This window comes from Triticum aestivum, chromosome 4A (genome assembly GCF_018294505.1).
Source record: "Triticum aestivum cultivar Chinese Spring chromosome 4A, IWGSC CS RefSeq v2.1, whole genome shotgun sequence".
Taxonomy (NCBI): Eukaryota; Viridiplantae; Streptophyta; class Magnoliopsida; order Poales; family Poaceae; genus Triticum; species Triticum aestivum.
The window spans coordinates 223712094-223728132 of record NC_057803.1 but is presented as its reverse complement, the minus strand read 5'-3'; the positions used below and the strand labels follow the sequence as shown (position 1 = coordinate 223728132).

At 46.5% G+C, this 16039-nt stretch overlaps 1 long non-coding RNA gene across 2 annotated transcripts; it reads right to left on the bottom strand.

Annotated features, from left to right (window-relative positions):
• Positions 1-10504: 10504 nt before the first annotated feature.
• On the bottom strand, positions 10505-15260 carry LOC123085878 (uncharacterized). Of its 2 annotated transcripts, XR_006440064.1 has the most exons (5): positions 14505-15260; positions 13064-14390; positions 12606-12679; positions 11033-11516; positions 10505-10918 (listed from the first exon to the last, which is right to left on the bottom strand). It is a non-coding gene; the product is annotated as an uncharacterized lncRNA (long non-coding RNA). The 2 variants fall into 2 exon arrangements; XR_006440065.1 differs by lacking the exon at positions 12606-12679.
• Between the last annotated feature and the right edge of the window lie 779 nt (positions 15261-16039).

Sequence of the window (16039 nt, the reverse complement as noted above, 5' to 3'; positions counted from 1 at the left end):
AGCCACCATGACCGGTGGGCTGGTCAGGTATCTCTTGAGATCCTGGAACGCCTTGTCGGCCTCTTCAGTCCACTCAAAGGGCCCCTTTTTCTTCATGAGCTGGAAGAAGGGCAGCGCTCGTTCCCCCAACTTGGAGATGAAGCGCCCTAGCACAGTCACACGCCCAGTGAGCTTCTGCATTTCTCTGAGGGTCTTTGGCGGGCTCATGTCTTCCACCGCCTTGACCTTTTCCGGGTTAGCTTCGATGCCTCGGTGGGACACGAGGAAACCCAAGAGCTTGCCCGAGGGGACTCCGAACACACACTTCTCTGGGTTGAGCCGTAGGTTCACTGCATTGAGGCTCGCGAAGGTTTCCTCCAGGTCTTGTATCAGGGTCCTGGCCTCCCGAGACTTTACCACAATGTCATCGACGTAAGCTTCAACATTCTTCCCGAGCTGCGGGCCCAAGGTGATGTGCATCAGCCGCTGAAAGGTCGCCCCTGCGTTACGCAGCCCGAATGGCATGCATGTGTAGTAGTACACCCCAGACGGGGTTAGGAAGGCTGTCTTTTCGACGTCTTCTACCGCCATCTTGATCTGGTGATACCCAAAGAAGGCATCCAAGAAGCATAGCAGGTCGCATTCCGCGGTGGAATCGACGATCTGGTCGATGCGGGGGAGCGGGAACGGATCTTGCGGGCATGCTTTGTTGAGGTTGGTGAAGTCGACACACATGCGCTCCTTCCCTCCCTTCTTTGGCACAACGACAGGGTTGGCCAACCAATCCGGGTATCGGACCTCGCGAATGACCCCAGCGGCTTCTAATTTGCGGGTCTCTTGGACGATGAAGGCCTGCTTTTCTGTGGACTGCCGCCTGGCCTTCTGCTTCACAGGGCGCACGTTGGGGCACACGTTGAGGTGATGCTCGATTACACTCCTAGGGATCCCTGCCAACTGATCAGGCTCCCAAGCGAATACCTTCTTGTTTGCGCGCAGGAACCCGACCAGGGCCTCCTCCTGCTCGGGTTCGAGGTTGGCGCCTATGGTGAAAGTGGCGTTGGTGGACCCGTCCTCATCGACGGGTATCTGCTTGGTTTCTGCCTTGTCTTGGGTGAACAACTGTTTCTTCTTGGCGGGTGCAGCCCCCTTGGGCTCGGGGGTCTCCAAGTCGGCGGGCTGTGCCGACGCCGCCGTCTTGAAGGCGAGCTTGAGCACCCGCAGCGCGTCTCCGGTGTCCCCGTGCACGGTGAGGACACCGCTGCTCCCGGGCATCTTCATGAGGTTGTACGCCGGGTGCGTCGCGGCCATGAACTGGGCCAGCGCTGGGTAGCCGAGGATGGCATTGTAGGGGAGGCCGATGGGGGCGATGTCGAAGTCGACCAGCTCTGTGCGGAAGTTGTTGTAGGTGTCGAAGGTTACTGGGAGCCGGATCTGTCCCAAGGAGCTGGATGATCCGCCCCCAACACCTGAGAGGGCTGGCTGGGTTGCAACCGATCTAGGGGTATGCAGAGGAGGTTGAAGGCCTCGACCGAGAGCATGCTGAGGCCCGCACCGCCATCGATGAGAGTTCTGGTGACGGCCACCTGGCAGATGGTGGGGGTGCACAGCATGGGGAGCGCACCCGAGCAGGTCGAGTTGGAGGGGTGGTCCTCCGAGCTGAAGGTCAGGGCGGCCTTGGACGCCACCCGGTCCGGGAGAGCCCCCTGCCGCGTGGAAGCGGCACTGACCCGGCGGATGAACGGCTTGACGTGGTGACTTGTAGGCGGCGCCTGCGAGCCACCCAGGAGGGCCGCGATGACCGGGGGTGTTGGTGTAGCACGATGGGCGGGGAAGAGGCTGCGGGGCTCTTCCCAAGAGGCCACGGAGGCTGCCAGCAGGTGGAGCAGCCATGTGCGCGGAGCGCCAGTGAGGGCCACGGGGAGCCAGTTGGCCATGACCCTATCGTCACCTCCAGCTTCGAGGAGGGCCTCCTCACTCGCCAGCAAGAAGGCCAGCGGATCTGTCGCGCCGCCGTAGCACGGCGCCGTTGTTGGTTTGAACTTGTCTCGCCACTGTACCCGTTGCAGGGCTGGGGCCAGGGCTCGGAGCCCCCTGGCCCCCGTGCTGGCACCGGCGGCCGGAGCAGGCGACGCGCTACTCATCACGCGGCAGGCCGTGGTGGTGGCGGAAGAGAAAACTCCGGTGCACCACTACCTGGCGCGCCAAATGTCGGATTTCGGGTTCCGGCAGACCCTTGAGGTTCGAACACTGGGGTGCGCACAGAGATTTCGCCTCCTACCTACCTGCACCCCTCCGCCTCGCTAAGATCTAAGCTATGGAAAGAACAACACAAGAGACACAGGGTTTATACTGGTTCGGGCCACCGTTGTGGTGTAATACCCTACTCCAGTGTGTGGTGTGGTGGATTGCCTCTTGGGCTGATGATGATGAGCGATACAAGGAAGAACAGCCTCGTGAGGGGCTGTTCTTGGCTGGGGCGATGAACTGCTAGGAGGAGTTCAATCACCCTTCTCTCTCTCTCTCTCCTCGGTTGCTTATCTCGATCCCCCTAAAACTCTCCCTCTTTCTCTGCCCCTTTGCCCTGTGGGTGGCTGGTCCTATATATAGAGGCCCTGGTCCTCTTCCCAAATATCGAGCGGGAAGGGAGCCAACAATGGCGGGCTAATTTGAAGGGGGACAGCTAGTACTAGCTATCCTGACAAAAGTAGTCTTCGCCTGCACAAAGCTCTGGTGGTGACGCCGTCTTGGGCTCCACAATGACCTCCGTCTTGCAGTCATGCTGGTGGTCTTGGTCTTGTTGCATCGAAATAGCAACCTTTGCCTGATGCCTTGGTACTCCACGGCTGTGCTTGCCCCCTTTGCACCAAAGAGGAAAGGAGGACACTGCGCGGGCTGGCACCCGCCTGGCGCCTTTGGTCGTCATGGCTTGCGTCACGGGCACCTCGTGAGGTACCCCGCCTTGATCTCTCCGCCTCCTCGCGAGCCAGCCTGATGAGGCCGTGCCTGAGGAAGCTCCGTGTCGTCCGCCCCGCGAGGCTTGGCCCCTCGCGAGGGTCTTGGGTCTGTGTTGATGAAGATGGGTCGTGCTGGGCCCCCCTTTGAGCCACGCCGCAGGCCGCAGGCAGGCAAGTCTGGGGACCCCCGTTCCTAGAACGCCGACACCGGCATTCTCCCTCTTCATGTAAACCTTGTAAAATAAGAGAGAATAGGCATAAGTATTGTGACATAATGTGTAATAACAACCCATAATGCAATAAATATCGATATAAAAGCATGATGCAAAATGGACGTATCAAGCACACATAGTAACGTGAAATACGATTAGTTTCTCCTACTATATGACAAGCAGCGAGGTACCAAGCAACTTAGCTATCTGTGATGGACTCTCTTGAATGCCATCATTATTTATCTCTGCATGTTTGAGTTGTGCATTTGTCGATGGGCATGGGAGTTGAGCTAGTAGGGCAGTGGCCTAGGTCCAAAGTAGTGGAAGTAGCACAAAAACATTTTTTGAGTGTAGGCTTTTCCTTGCTCAAGCCTGCCTACTAGAATCGCGAGTGCTTGAAAGGAAAAGTGAAGGAAAAACATGTGAATTGGAAAGTTTCCTATGGTACTACTATTCATGCATCTGGTTCAAAGGAATGGAGCAAAGGAAAACTGTAGGATTTTTTCCTTTAGTGGCTCCTTGAAAGAAAAACCGTAGGAATTTTAATACCCACTTGCCGTCCTTTTAAAATTCCTATTCATGAAGCACAAGACTAAGAGATTGTCAGGACCCTGGTCCTAAGTCACACCGATCTAGCATGTAACACATCATATCACTTTGCAGCCTCATGCACGGTATTCCCATTGGTGCCACCTTACCTGGCACGGGACCGTTTGCGCCTTTTGGCTCACGTATATGATAGTGTCTCTAGCATCCATATGACAGAGAACCCGAGCCGACATGACTAGTCGTAAACCCAAGGTGGCACTAACTTACAGGAACAGGCATACATGACCTAGCAACGAACGTGTCGGTCATCAGCGTATGAACCCAAGTCGTAGTAAGCTACAAGGACTTAAAGGAACAACGTGTGACATTTCCCCGAAGGGACAGACACAGGAACAAAGAAGGACACATGCCGGCCAGCCTAAGTGTTCTGGAGCAGTAGCAAGCTACCATGGCTCAGTGGAAGCACTAGGAGACATCTCCCCATAAGAGAGGCTACCAGGAATAAACAACTAGGTTGTCGGATCCCACACATACCAAGCATTTCAAAATCATACACACAATATTCTCGATATATGCAAATACAACATGGCATCACAACAAAACTCTACGACTCAAAGTATTTATTCAGAAGGCTTCGAAGAGTCATACATAGTAAGAATTACAATCATGGGTCACATGACCCAACATATAGAGCATAAGGGCAACTAAAGCTTAACATGTCTAAGTACAGACAACTACAAATGAAAAGGGCTGAGAAGCCTGAGTATCTACAAGACCCTCCCAAGGGTACAAGATCATAGCTGAGGTAACAAGCTAAACGTCGAAGTGCACGCGGAACTACTAGTGAGACTGAAGTCTCTCTGCAAAACATAAATTAAGCAAATGTGAGTACAAATGTATCCAGCAAGACTTACATCAGAACTAGCTACATATGCATTAGTATCAACAAAAAAGGGTGGTGGAGTTTAACTGCAGCAAGACAGCTTTGACTCAGTGGCTATCCTGTACTATGACTGCTGGTAACTCTTTTGAGGTGGCGCACACGAGTCCACATATTCACCATATCAATACACCACTATGGATCCGCTTCCGTCCCTCTACGAGAAGGCCATCCATAGCACTCACGCTTATCTTGCGCATTTTAGAGTATCCACTTTCACTTTTCTATGAACTGTATAAGCAACCAAGTAGTCCTTTAGCGCGGATGCGGCTATTCGAATAGTTTTGTTACCCTGTAGGGGTGTACATCTTCACACACGCTCTCGCCACTTACCACCATGTACACGTCATGTATCTCGGCAACCTTCATGCGGAATCCTGGCGAGGGTGTCGGCCATGACCTGACTAACCACACAAGTCCCTAGTTGAGGTTTATCGCCTATTCGGGTTCCATCCGCAAGGAGATCCGGTCGGGGTGTCCTCAACGTCCCTAAACAATGTGTACGGGGTTCTCGAGGCACCAAACGGGTGTCTCGGTACACTAGGCCACATACCTACCGCATCACAGCCCACCCCTAGGGTTAGCGCTACGCATGGCCTCCAGTATACTACAAACACCAGAAACTACTTGCAATTCCTGGACAGAGGACAAGGGCTGTTAATAAGTCAAGAGGGTCCATTTGTTTCGGGCCCAATGTGTGGTAGTAGCTGATCTTAAATCACACATACAGATCTCAGTTCTCAGGGACGGTTCCAATGAAACAACCCACCATGTACTCCTACATGGCCTCTCATCAATACTTTTACCAAATTGTGTTCACACTCTTAGCTCTCAACAGTAGGACATGTTCACTCCATTCCAATTCATCCCCGATGAATCGGACATGACTCAACTCTCAGCAGTAGTAGGCATGACAAACAAGCATGAATGAGTAGGCACATCAGGGCTCCAACAAATCCTACTCATGCTAGTGGGTATCAACTATTTACTGTGGCAAAGACAGGTCATGCAGAGGAAAGGGGTTCAACTACCACAACATGTAACAATTGAATCGTTGTTATCCTAATGTAGTAAAAGAGAGCAGGAGTGAGACAGTGGGATTGTATCGGAATGAACAAGGGGGTTTTGCTTGCCTGGCACTTCTGAAGATAGTATAGCTCTTCATCGGTGTCATCGAACTCATCATCGGAACAACGTCCACTGAGGGGGAACAATTACCGGCAACAGATAGGAAACACATTCAATGCAATGCAACAATATGATGCATGATCATGACACAGCAATATGCTGTTGTTTGAGCTAAGGCAACAAGCAACACAATTAAATGAAGTTGGTTTGAACAAAAGGTTCAAATTCAAACTCCACATGTGGTTATTCAAATGCCATTTATTTGATTTGCCCTAAACAGTAGCCAAAAGTTTCTCTAACATGCATGGAAATGGTACAGATGGATAGATTGGATTTTTATGATAATTTTTCATATATAAATTATTTCATTTGGAGTTATAGATTTTTTTCTATGAATTTTAGAAGTTTTAAACATTTTCTAGAATTTCCTGGTTTATTTTTTTAATCCAGAAATCATATTATTGCATCATCACTACACAAGGGTGATGTCAGCAGGTCAACTGGGTCGGCCAGGTCAAACCTGACTTGTGGGACCCGATGGTCAGTGACCTAGGCTGGTGAGTATCGTTGACAGATGGGACTAGTCAATGCTGATTAGGCCAAGTCAAAGATGACACGTGGGCTCAATGGGATTATCACTAATCTAAACAGAAAACTAGACTAACCTAAACAGGCACAAGGACCCACTTGGTAGTGGCTCTTGGGGGTGATTAGCGAGGTGTTTAGTCCCTAATGGCCGGTTACGCCGGCGGTTAGCCACCGGTGACCTCTGGCCATGGCGGAAGAGCACCGGGAGACCACGAAAGCGGCGAAGGAAGGCACCACGAGGTAGCCCATGCGCCCGCGCATCCAACGAAGGCAGAAGCAGTTCGCGGGGTGCCCAGAGTCGACGACGGTGAGCAGTTTGGCGGTGGCCGGAATCGGGCGTCGGCAAAATCGATGTTGAAGCGCACCATAGGAGCAACAGGGGTACTAGGGAGCACCTATGGGGCAGTAGGAGCACACCTGAGCAACTGGTCTAAGCGGAGGGGCTCAAGAGCATGGAGCTCGCCAGCCATGGCAGACGACGACGTCGGGTGCTCGCGGGGCGGTGGCTAGCTCGCAAATTAGAGCACGGGGAGTGAGGAGAAGACAGAGGAGCTCACTGGGATTGCAATGGAGGACTCAGTGGGCTCGGGGAGGGGTTGGTGATGATAGGAGGTCACCGGCGATCTCGACGGCCGTGGGTTGAAGACGATGATGTTGACGGTGTTCCAGGGCACCCTGCATTGCATGACTCAATGCATAGGATGAGTTCGTCGTTGCGGAGTTCGGGAACACGTCCGTGGGGCGAGGGGACCACGGTGGACGTGTCGAGCGGCGTTGGCGGCTCTCGGCCTCGCTTGGGGACGAGAGGAAGAGAGGGGGAGGAGATCCAGGGAGAGAGGGAAGAAGTGCAGGGTGTTGCGCATGTCTCTGCAGCAAGGAAAACGGGACGAGGGGAGCAGCTCCATGGCAAGCAAGAGCTGTCCGCGGTCGCTGTGCTGCTGCCACGCAGTTGCCTGAGGTTCACGACACCCTAGAGGCGCTAGTGGGCTTGGCTGCGGCTTGGCTGGGCTTCTACTGGTAAGGCCGGTAAGTTTTGTTTCTTATTCATTTTTCTATTTTTCTTTTCTGCTATCTGGTTTTGATTTAGTAGGAGCACAAAACCAATTTATTTGCTTTTGTAAATTATGGTATGGACTAGAGATATTACTCTAGAGCCCCACAATAATTTCTAAAATTATTGGACATATATTTCTTTTATAACAAAAATAAAGACAATTCAAATACATTATGATTTGATTCAAATGCCTAAATTAATTACTTTTATTGCTCTAAAGATATTGGTTTGGATTTTTACCTCTTGCCAATATTTTCAGGGAGTAAAATGAACATTTCCTTGGGCTCATTTGAAGAATTTTTTAACTTGCTCATTTTGAAAAGATTTATGAGGCTTGGGAATCTTCCTCAATTCAAATTTCTTTGATTTTAACATGATGCATGCTCACTATTGCTACTATTTATAGTAATCAATCAAGGGATGTGACAGAGATAGTAGCATAATAGCATTATAACCGTACATTTTCTTGTGGTTTGACGTAAACTCACCATGCTTCTTTGCATCCTGTGATCTGCGAATTCTTGTGAACCAAACACCCAGATTGGCAGAAATCTTGTCTTTTTAAATTCTCTATTTTGCACATGCTTTCCTATCCTATTACTATGTATTTCCTATCCCTGTGTTGTTAGAATCCTCCAATTCAAACGAGCCCTTATAGAATTACTTCTCTTATAGATAGTTTTCAAACAAAACCTTGTGTGGTTTGTCCCGCTCCCGCGGCTCCATCATCCACCCCAGCTCAGCTTCTCCAATGACAGAAGGGTCCAGCATAGCAGGGATCCAGCCTCCAGACTGTCTTTCGCCGCCTCAGATCTTCTTCCCCCCACCGGCAGCCATGATAACTGCATTATCATGATCAACCGAGCAGATGACCTCGAGGACTACATGGGTCCGCAAGAGAGGTCGCACTCTTTCGTGTCTGCTTACATTATTCATTGCTTAATATTACATGATACTTTATCGTCCTGTTCATGGATTAAACTCTGAGTCAGCTCCAAAATAATGGTCGAACTTGAGTTTTTAAATGGTTGTGGGGTACATATCGGGGCCGCAATCAATAGTATCTATCTACTATCTGGTTAATCTCTGGTGTCTACTATGAGTTTCAGGTTGGGTGGGAAACAAACAGTAAAGAAGCCATTATCTGTATTTTTTAACTGAAGCCATTATCTGCCTACTATCATTGATTTTGCGTCTATCCACAGGTTGCTACCATCACTCTAGATCTCTGCATGCACTCCTTACATAATTTCACTATGTTTTATTCCTATGCATGCCAGTTACTGTACACAATGGAACTAAACATGTAGAGCAAAAGAGACGAGCCATGCGTGGCAATAAAATTTCATGCAGACGTCGCTCCATGGTAGGCGCAAAGGCAGCCCCCCTCCACCTATTACGGATTGTAATCGAGAGGAAGATATCTGTTCTGAGGAGGATTCAGAAGAAGAAGACCACTCCTATTTACCCCCTGAGGTCTTCGCTCTAACTTGGCATGCTGATGTTGGTTATATCATGCATATTGTGCCTTGCATTGCTTACTTTATACATCAAATATGTCATCTGGTTAGTTTAGACATGCTTTGTGTGAATGCCGTCGGTTTAGTTTATTCATTGTTTATGTGAATTATGCAACGCCATCTTGTTTAGCCATGCATCATATATGTGAATTTTGCAATGCCATCCTGCTTAGCAAGTCATCTTATATGTGAATTATATCAGGCCATCCTTTTTTTGTATTACATTTATCAACAATGTTAGTACATTCAACTACTATTCGTGTGCATCAGCCATTTGACACGGTGATGGAAAATTCTGGAGTGAAAACAAGGTCTTCATAGCAGACTATGCTATCTGACAAAGCGCATATCTCGCCTGTTATGAATAGCTCCTCAGAGGAGGATTCAGAGACAGATGACCAGTCCTATTTCACTCTCGAGGTGTATGCTCTAACTTGGCAGGGTTATGTTGCTCATATCATGTGTATGGTGTCTTGCATTGCTATGTCATTTGATTGGTTTAGACATGCTTTGTGTGAATGCCACCTGTTTAGCTTATAATTACCATATATGTGAATTATGCATTGCCATCTTGTTGCAAGAGATTATGTATGTGAATTATGTAATGCTATCTTGTTGCATAGGCATTATATATGTGAATTACGCAATGCCATGCTGTTTAGCCAATCATCATGTATGTGAATTATATCATGCTATCATTTTTTTTGTATTACGTGTTCCATTTGTCGACAATGCTTGTATATTCAACTACTCTTCCTATGCATTAGCCATTTGAAGCGGTGATGAAAGTATCTAGAGTGAAAACAAGGTATTCAGAGCAGACAATGCTACCTACTGAAGCAGACATCTTGCTGGTTATAGAGCGCTCCACAGAGGAGGATTCAGAGACTGATGACCAGTCCTATTTTCCCCCTGAGGTCTATGCTTAAACTTGGCAGGGTTACATTACCCATGTCATGCATGTTGTCTTGCATTGCTTAGTTTTTACATCATATATGGATACCATCTGCTTACTTGCTTACTATATAAATCATATATTTGAATTATATCATGCCATCATGTTTACATACACATCATCTATTTGAATTACTAGTAAAGCTGCCCGTGCGTTGCACCGGGAGAAACGATCCACGCACACAAATGTAATTTTGCACCGGGAGAAACGATCCACACACACGATCATGTAATTTGTGAACGCATTGCTTCCGCTGATGTAATCACCCTATTAGTTTAGGTATAGTTGTGCCCTTCACTATGGAGCAAGAGCCAGACTCCAAGCTCTCCTTGTGCATCGCTGACGGGTGTCGGTGAGTCGAACAAGGCTGGATTTTTTTTGTGGGGGGGACACGGCTGGATTCTATAAATATAATCATGATGAAACTGACTGATGTTGTTTTCTATTGAAATTTATAAATATCAACACTTTCTTTAGAAAACTTAATTATATAACCTTCAGTTCAAAAATTCTAGAAGTATTACTTTGTACTTCTTCGGTTCCTAAATATAAGTCTTTTTAAAGACTAACAAATGACTACATACGAAGCAAAATAATTGAAACTACACTCTAAAATATGTCTATATACATCCGATATGTCGTAATTCATTAGAAATGTCTAAAAAGACGTATATTTAGGAACAGATGAGTATTTGGTATCAGCGACGTTTAGGTTGTTATATCGTTGCTACCGGCAATGACATAGGCTGGTCCTATATGGTCAAAATGAAATCGTTGGCACTCACAACAATTAGCCCATGAAATAACTCGACGCCATTTTCGATCTCCATTAGGTGAACAGCCACCAAGTTTCGTAGCCGTGATTCAGAGAGGCGAGCAGCCACTAAGCCTCATCTCGATTCGCCATCCAAGCACAGCGCATGGACGCACCTCCCTAGGAAGCGCACCAGCGTGATGTCCAGGCTCATGACCACAAGATTCACCTCCTACCAAGATCCCAGTGAGCCCATTCCCGTGCACATCTGAACTAAACAACTCCCTACAACTTGAGGGACCTTGACATTATTTTTTCATTAATTATAATAGATAAATAATAGGAACGATGCAGTTGCATGAAAAACCTTAGTATGTTTCAGTTGTAGAAGCTACTAACCTTGTATGTTTTCTTTGTGGGACCTGCCATATTAGACCAGCATACAACCTACAACTCTGAATCACCCTTGTCGCAATGACCAATGATAATTCAGAGAGACAAATAGAGGTGGTATTTTCTCACAAACAACAATCAGAAAGTAAGTCATAACCCACTCAAAGCAAAACAAAAAGGTGAGCAAGGTATCAACAGACTTAGCTTGATGCCACATCCATTCACATGTTTGATCCTCACACGGACCAATCTTGAAAATATTTTGTTGTTCAATAAATATCAACAGAAGGAATTAAGCAAATAAAATAATTCTAAGCAATTAAGAATCTACAATTGACACATAATCATGGTGCTGATAGCGGATTGACCATTCTTTTAAAAAATAGTACCAAAGTCAGTAAATGGGAGACTTCTGGCTTGTGAGATAATGGAACTGGGTCTTCTCATATTGCTCAAGTACATCCTTTCCTTCTCATCTAGGAGCTGAAAACTGAAAAAGAAACAAAAAAGAAAGTCACATTTGTGGTCACTCAAATCATTTACAATGTAAACCAAAAATATAGTCTTCCCACGACTACCATATCAGAGAACATGTATACTCCCTCCGAAAAGCTTATATTTTTTTACGGAGGGAGTATATTTGAAGGTGGATAGCGTTTTTACCAGGGAAGTGGGGTTTCAGACAGCAACTGATAAAAATTGCACCCTATGCTCCAAATGGAAGGTAAATACTACATTTGGGGGGGGGGGGGGAGGGGGGGGGGGGGGGGGGGAAGTACATTCCAAACATGTTGAGAAACATGAATATAAGCAAAGTACAGGAAGTTATTAAAGATGGTTTTACTCTTCTTGGAAGCAAGATAAGTTCGTTTTGATGTAGTCGAATTCATTTATTGTCCAACATTATAGTGTTACATGTCTACAACGTTAACTAAGTGGCAAGCATTCTGCACCCTGTAGTCGTGTTTTATGGACCTCACTGATGGCAAGTGAACAACACATGTGATAGGAGAGGGGGGCAGGGAGTTTAGTATACATGACGACCATTCGAAAAACAAACTCTTTGATGTAAATATGAAGAGATTGGAATCTGCACAGATCTACATAGATGATAATTCCAAACATGTTTACAGATGGTAATTCCAAAAGGAGTAAGAATTATCCTTGAAAACAGAAACATATCGAGAAAATTAGAGCTACACATATCTTTCATGGTCAGTCATTGAGAGGTGCAATGGCTGACGGAACAACAGTACATCTAAGATCTCCATTTATCATAGGAAGGCACAGCCAGCATACTACTAAATGATAATATGCACCAAATATGTTGGTAGAATATGATTTTGGTTGTAAAATTTATTCCTTGCCATGATCTGTGGTAACATGAAACATTGTAAGATGATTTTGAGCAAGAAAACTAATTTTTTTAATGAGTAACAAGAACAAAAATAGGTCAAAAAATAATGACATACTAAATTCAGGAGTTGTCTATAAATAAACAGCAGCTCCCAGCAGTAGCGATATATACTTATATATTAGCATCAGTGCATTTCAGAACTAACAAAAATAGTCAGCCTACCCGACAACACAGCCAACGCAGGTAGCTCCATCATCGAACACATCCAACTCTATCTGTGGAGCTCTACAGGCGGACTGATTAAGGAACAAAAAATGCATTTGCATAAGATCTAGTAATCCAAACTTAATTACATAAAGAGAAGTACATTCTCAGATTTACAGCTGAAGAAATTTAGCGGGAAGTGTCATATTGTATTCGATGATCATATTGTGACCAAAGTATGTATATATACAATTGCTTGAATTTTGCGGCCATACAGAAATGTAACCAGAGTTAAGCACAATTGCCTGTAAGAAGAAAAGCTGCTAAATATACACAATTTAACTATGTTTCAAGTAATATGCAAGCAGGAACTCAAAGGCTATACTATAATAAAAAAACATGCGCTCAATTCTGCAGAGGAAGGACAAGTAATAACCATGATAAGCAGAGGATAAAATTTAGGGGCCGACAAAAACCTGCTATTAGTGCGGAAAAAACCGCTCCAGCGGCGGCCTCACTGTGGAACAGCGGCGAGTCTTCACCGGATGAGGCGGCTCCTGCGTCCTCAGCAGCAGCAGCATCCTCGCTAGATGAGGCGGCTCACAAAGCAGCGGTTGTTCAGATGCGGAGACGGCAGGTGTGGTGGCGGCTGCCATGTGCAATGGAGCCAGCGCCGACCTGCATCGGTGGCTCGGTTCCTCATGCAGTGCCTGTATCAATCCGGCCACAAGGAAGCTAGCTCACGCACTGCCTCCGTCGATTTCTCATAAGGTCTGTTGAACATGAATGAAATATTTAGTCAAACATTGAGAAAGCAAACTGAAGGATCCTTTGGCCTTCCACATGAAACACCTCATTCTGAAGGCACACAACATGCGTGGCATTTGATGATGAATCATCAGGCCATATAAAAATGGATTTAGAGAAATTGCTAGAGATATTACGAAACAAATGTGAGCTGCTAGGGGTGGTGGTAATAGGAAACATGTTTTCCAACCAGACACCAGCACAACTTTGTCGGATGAAAGCTCACAGTTTATGTCATCTCTTACTAAGCTCAACACTTCGGTGACAAACCCATAGGTCTTCAGGATTATTTGACGGTTGGGCTTCTTCTAGCTTCAACTCTTCATCAGCACATTCAAATGAAAATGAAGCAAAGAAACATCTCTCTAGCACATTCAAATGAAAAACTGGAAGCCTCTGGCCGATTGCTGCAATGCTGCTCATAGTGGTCGAATCTTAAGTTAACAACTAAGAAAACAGGTGTTATGTACTGATTAAGAACAGAGAAAATAATTGTTAATTCGGCTCACTACTCAGATCGGTTTCAGACATAACATCATTGTTTCTGAAGATTTATTTCAGAACTTTAACTTCAGTAAGGACAGGAGATCTACAAAATGTATATATTCAGACATCAAAGCTATCTAAATTCACGCAACACATCTGAGCCACATTACAAAATTCTACAAAGATCTAAGACTACAATCACACCTACAAAAATAAAACAAGTAGATATCACCAATAATTACTTGCCCTCCTAATTAAATTCTATTGTAATTCACGGGAAATTAATTAATTTAGTAGCCAATGGAATGCATGTACGCGACCACTCTTACCATACAAATTTAGCAGTTGCTTTCACGAACAGAGAGATGTGGATGGAGAATTCCATGGGTGTAAGTTGGACCAGATGAGTGGATAGAGTTCTTGCTGCAGATTGCTAGACATTAGCTGCTTTTTAGATAGACCGGAACTTCACATTAACCAGAGAAAACAACAATATGTTGATCTCCCATCCTGAAGCATACAAGGAGCAGGTTACCACATGTTCATAGGATTATTTCATATCACCATTAGACAAAAATCATGTGCAACAACTATGAACCTTATATCTTCATGTTCGTCCTGTACCTTATTGCCTTGTTCGTCCAAGGCCAATAGAGATGGACGGAGTGCTTTGATTCGATTCAGCCGGCAAGGACCTCGTGCTCACAGCTATCTCTCCTCTCCCCGTCCCCATGTCCTGGACCACTACCACCCCCGATACTGTTCCTGTTGCACTGCTCCAATCCAGACGGAATCCACCAATAGACGATCTTACCGTGAAACCCAACACCCTGTCCCCTGCCACAGTGCCGCCCAGTGTGACCCCTTCGTGCTTCCGCCAAGGCCAACATTGGAGTCGGAGCCGCTGCTTTCCCCTGACTACGCCGGAGCACGTGGTCCGCTGCAGTTGCCGCTGCCGGCGGCAGCGTGAGACCCTCGTCCATGCATCCGCAAGGAGGGGCGACGTACCTCCTCTTAACATGCCGGTGTGAGTGGGTGCCCTCTGCGAGGAACTACGGGTTGGAGAGGATCTCCGGAAGAGATGTGACCTCGGGGCTGGGGAGAGCCAGCGACGGTAGGCGGTCCGGCGGCGCGCTGTGACGGGGGGCAGGGGACTGACGGGGTGCGGCGACGGGGGGCGGACCGGAGGCGCATGGTGAGGCGTGCGGGGTAGGAGGTGGCGGCGCGCTGGACTAGAGACCTGGACTTTTAGGGAGGCGGAAATCTCCAGGGAGCTGGCGGCCGGGACTCCATGGTCGGGCGGCGATGACGGCTGCAAGGGGATCGGGAGGCTGGGTCATGTGTACGTTTTTTTCTTCGTTTCTCTTGCTCGTACCGGTTTGGGTCGACCTAATCATCAGAACTGCGGGTTCAATTATAAAAAACACAAGGACTTTTCTGTAAAAGCGTCGCGACGGTGAACCCGGAGACTCAATCCGTGCTTTATTATTAGAGAGAGATGGCATGGCAACCCATTTAATAAAAACGTCATATAGTTATATCATCTCATCCTATTTAGTGTTTACAGTCATCATATTTTGAATTATGTTATTCTGTCCATGAATTATATCATGCTATCAAGTTTCCATAGGCGGCATGTATGTGAACTATGGAATACTAACCTATTTAATAAACACATTATGTAGTTATATCATGTCATCCTATTTACATAGTCATCATATTTTGAACCATGTATTTTCATATTTTTTAGTTAGCCATCATAATGTGAAATTGTGTCATGCTATCATGTTTAGTTAGCCATCCTATATGTGAAATTGTGTCATCCTATCTTATTTGGTTAGACAACATAAATGTGAATTATTTCATGCCCTCTTTTATTCCTCACTATCCATTCCACCTGTCTATCATACAATGTTTGTACATTCAATTACTTTTCTTATTTATCAGCCATTTGAATTGGAGAGGGTGATGGCAGTATCTAAGGGAGTAACAACACGGTCTTCAGAAAAGATAGTGCTACCAGTTGATGCAGATAGAACCACCGTTATACTTTCCCAAGAACCAGCCCCACCAAACATAACCCAGACTCTCACAGATTGTACCCCTACCCAGTTGGACAGAGAACCAGCTACACCCCTTCTAACCCCAACCCCACCAGA